This window comes from Octopus bimaculoides, chromosome 1 (genome assembly GCF_001194135.2).
Source record: "Octopus bimaculoides isolate UCB-OBI-ISO-001 chromosome 1, ASM119413v2, whole genome shotgun sequence".
Lineage (NCBI taxonomy): Eukaryota > Metazoa > Mollusca > Cephalopoda > Octopoda > Octopodidae > Octopus > Octopus bimaculoides.
Window position 1 is genome coordinate 11,669,987 of NC_068981.1, and position 4,934 is coordinate 11,674,920.

General features: G+C 35.7%; 1 long non-coding RNA gene across 1 annotated transcript in view; it reads right to left on the bottom strand.

Annotated features, from left to right (window-relative positions):
* Positions 1-1,317: 1,317 nt before the first annotated feature.
* Positions 1,318-4,934, bottom strand: part of LOC128249777 (uncharacterized) — an 8,779-nt gene continuing 5,162 nt past the window's right edge. The window contains exon 3 of the long non-coding RNA XR_008265877.1: positions 1,318-1,466. This is a non-coding gene — a long non-coding RNA (uncharacterized LOC128249777). The remainder of the gene's footprint in view (positions 1,467-4,934) is intronic.

The following is a 4,934-nucleotide window of genomic DNA, read 5'->3' on the forward strand; positions in this document are numbered from 1 at the left end:
GAAAGCCATGCATCCGACTTTTGTTAACAGTAAGATTTTTATACATTTTTGCGCTTGCATCTTCTTTCTTTCTCTATTGTCCTCAAATTCCTTTTATAGCATCTCTACTTCCTCTCTTCCTCTCTCTCGTCTTCTCACTTTTAATTGCAAACTTCCTTCCTTCCTTCCTTCCTTCCTTCCTTCCATCCTTCCTTCCTTCTCTCTTTGTTCTCTCTGCTGCGCGCTCTCTGTCTCCCTCTCTCTCATCATCCTTCCCTTCTATCCACTGCCCACACGAGTCCCGTGACTAAATTTCTCATCCCTCTGCCCTTTCGCCACCGGATGCTTAGCCTGTCAGTCAACATTTCTCCTCGCTTATTATTTCTCTTTTTATATCCATTGAGTATTACTTCTAGAAGTTACCCATCAAGTTAGTGTTTGGCCGAAAGGCTTTATTTATTCCGTCTTCGTCTATCGTTTCAAATTACAATTTCTTTACTTTCATACGTCCACCCTGTATTATTTTGCTTGCTCGATCCCTAATTCTCAGCAAATTTTGCGGTTGACGCCGATATGCGAAGTTCCCTATCTTATCGTTAAAGGCACGAAACAGAGCATTAGTGTTTTTGGCCGATAACTGATGAAGAATTAGAGTCCTTCTGTGTCTGTCCTACGTGTACGTTTTTTAGCATTTAATGCCCTTTTCATTTATTTAGTAACTGAACGTCTCGCATCCCAACTTTTGTTAACATTATACATATATATGTACGTGTGTGTATGATTGTATGCGTGTGTGTGCATGTGTGTATACGAAAATGTTATATTTGAAGATAGATTTTTGATTAAATGGCTGGATTTCAAAAGACGGTTTTAAAATTGCCTTTTTCTGTTTAAATTATTAGCATAATGATTTCAAATTTACTGACAATCATAGTGGATTGTCCAGTGGTCCATCGAGTACAAATATTTATTGAGAGTTACTTAGAAGTAGCTCTCAGCGAAATTATTAATAATATCCAACACTATACTTGAAGTGAGATTATTAGTCGCATCATATTGGTAGATTTCTATACTTATATAAACATCCTTTATCTATTTGTATGGGTGCGTGCGCGCGTGCACTGGTATTGGAGTCACACACTTATATATTAATATATATATATATATATATATATATATATATATATATATATATATTTGAATATGTGTGTATACATACATACATACATACATACATACATGCATACATACATACATACATACATACATACATACATACATACATACATACATACATAATACATGCATATTTACTTGCTGAAATATACATACACATATATAGTACAATCCATCTGGTACTTAATCGAAAGCTAATACAGGCTAAATATTTTTTTCACTAGATGCTATTCTACTTTGTTTGAAGTATTATTTTTCTATATCACCTCCATTGAAGAGAATATGTCGTCAAAGCTGGTGTCCTACAGCAACTGTAACAGAAAAAAAAATATAACTTCAAACTTATGTTTAAACATCAACGTATTACTTATTTCATTCTCATAGTTGTACGTTAATCTAGAGAGATTTTTGTTCTACCTTTAGTTACAACAACATAAAAACAGAAAGATGTCGCCAGAAAAATACTGAAAACATTGGTAAATAGTAAAAAATGAAAGATTTAGAATGAAGTATATATTGTTTCCAAAAATGTGTGAAAAAATGATTTTCATATTCATGGTTAGAGCTGTAGGAATGTTTATATAATAATGTTCAAGGAGCGTGGGTCGATTCAAATTATAGACGTCATGGATGTATGGTATTATCAATACAGGAATGCTTTTTTCATAGCGCTCCAGATTTTCATAATTACAGTCTATTGAAGAGCAATGTGTGTTATAAATGTAGAATAATTGATACGATTGTATTCACTATATGAAATTTATATATATAAATAAAAGCAGTGTAGTCGGTCATAAAATGGATTGCATTTTACCTGAAACGTATAATCCCATGTGATAACATACATTTGGAAACGCCCACTTACACTCACGCGCTCACAGAAAGACAGATATATACACACTTAGTAATTTCAAGTAAAAATTTAAACGGAAGACAACATTCAATGAAATGATAATTCAATGCAAGTATTTCAAGGCCTGCACAATTCATTAGAAGGAACTACAGTTAACTGTGATTTTGAAAATTCGGCGCCAATCGTTCTCCAAAGACTTGGCATCCCGCATATGTTGAAATCACAGTCATTCTCTTTCTGGTTTAATAATGAACGTGATGATAATTCTCACTGTGCTTAGATAGTATTTAGTTTACGAAGCTGGAATTTATGAACAGCAAACTCGTGTTTGGCGGAGTTCAAATTCGAAACGTAAAGAACCAGAGGAAATGCCGCTAAACTTTATGTCTAGCGAGGTAACAATTCAAAGTGTTCGCTCCCACAGACAGAAATAATAATGGTTTCAGATTGTGGCACAAATCCATGAGTTGTAGAGAAGGACAAAGGAATAAAGGAGATGAAAAGGGAGGAGAGGTGTGAGAAAAGAGGAGATGGACTAATAAGGGATGTATGAGGAAGAGGAGAGAAAATAGAAACTAAGAGATCGCAAGGAAAGTAGGGAGGAAGAGGGGGCCAAATAAGGAGCGAATGTTAGAAGCGAAAATATGGGGTTTTTGGAAGCGTTGGCCCATTAAATAGTTTAAACTTGCCTTGAAAATTATAACAGCGTAATTGCTAATATAGCAAAGATTGACCATTGGACACTTTGCCAGAAGTATGGACTTGACAGAGCAAAAAAGGTTGTACGAACAGAAACTTGAAGGCATCATCGAAAATGATAATGCAAAGATGTTATGGGATTTTATGATTCAGTGCGACCATGGGATAGAGAATAGGAGACCAGACGTAATGTTAATTGATAAAGAAAGCAAACGATGCTAATTGACCGAATATTATTGTCAGGGACCACCAAGAGGGAAGAGTGCCATTTAATTTACATACCTGTCCAAAGAGATGATAATGTATCTATAAATGAAATGAAACTCTCGAAATGCAAGAAACTGGAAGCAGAGGTAACTCAATTGTGGAACATGTTGGAAATTCCAGCATTAGTAATAGGTGCATTACGTATGGTGAAAAGCATATAAATAATAACAGCCAAAATATCAGTACTTAAGAATATATACATAACATCCATACGAGCGTTGACTGTAATTTCCATAGGCTTAGCAAGAGACTCGCATGGAATGTGATCCAATGAGATTCATTGCTGAACAGAGTCCCATTTGCGGGCAATACTCATTTCCATCGATGTTGCGGTGCTTCAATCCCATTGGTGAAGTATCTTATCTTTCAACTTGTTGGTCAAAAAGTGAACAGCAGCAGATATGATGTCATCATTACTGCGATACCGGTTCGGACCCAAATGTGTTTTCATGTTGGGGAAACAACTGATGCCCAGATGGTGTCAAATTAGGATATCAGGGAGGGGAATCGACTACTTCCAAGCCTCAGTCACACTCAGCAGCCATTGAAACTAAGAGCCTGTGTGCTGGAGCATTCCGCTGATGAAACAAGACCCCTTTTGTCAATGTTCATGTGTGTTTGATTCCGATAGCTTTTCGTAACTGCCTCAAAAGTTGGCATTAGTACCCTCCATTGATGGTGTGGCTCTTTTGAAGATAGTCAATAAAACACATTGCTTTTCTTCCCCCAATACATTATTAAATGCCAACTACGTCTCCTTTTCTTTACATGTCCAGCACACCCTGGTTTGAACAACTACCACCACCATTAATTCAACCTCCAGCACCAAATCCACAAAATAAATTACGTAAACTCTAACCAAGCTTATAACAGGTTAAAGGACATCTGTTGTATTGTCTCAAGTAATTTATATCAACTTATTCACTTCGCCTCAAAAGTGAATATGTATTTCCTACAGACGCTATATAATTTCCATAAACTCAAACTAAGGAACGCCTTAACTTACAAAATATCAATTTGATACAGCGAAACATTGAATATTGTTAACTAAATAAATATTGGAGATAGAATCATGTTCTATTTTCTTAAACATTGCTCGATTAATGTTCTTTTTCTGGAGATAAATATAGAGGAGATTGTAGCAATATTTTCTCTAGCATTTTCAGGGAAAGAAGTAAAATGAACTGTGAAATAAGTGTGATAGGAAATTGAACAAAGCTGAAAGAGCAGAGAAGAAGCCGTGTAAAACTGAATAAATATAAGCTAATTCATTTTATATATGATAAAAGAGATGGTCTTTTAAATATGTTAGTGTATAGGTGGAAGCTGGAGTCAAGCCAATAATGAATGGCCGTGTATGTCTCTTCATGCAGCAAAATACAGACTGAATCCCCCAAAGGCATATGTGCAGAAAAGTCTGAAATTTAATTTGCGCAAAAGAAAATATATCGTTTGCAAGTGTTACATGATTCACCTGGTAACTATAACAACATATTCCTCTGTATTGATCGAAAGGATTCGCAAAAGAAAAATATAAATTGAGCAGGTTTTTTAAAACACTACCTGAATTTGTGTCCGCTGTGTATAGCGAGAATTATATAGAAAGATTTATACAGCCATTAGCCAACACGAAAGGAAAAAAAAATCTCAAAGGTCCAGAGACAACAACATTTCTGGATGATGTTATCCAGCAATAATAATACAGAAAGGAAACTGAAAAACGGCAGCTCAACACCAAGAAAAGATAAAGACAAAACAACGGATATAATAATAACAACAACAGCAACAGCAACAGAGTAAGCAACTACAGTCAGAGAGAAACAGAAAGAAAAGCAAGCTGATAGCATCTATGGAATTCTTATGTCCGGAAGCAGACTGCCTGAGAATGTCAACTCAGACACACACTCAGGCACACACACACACACACACACACACACACACACACACACGCACGCACACA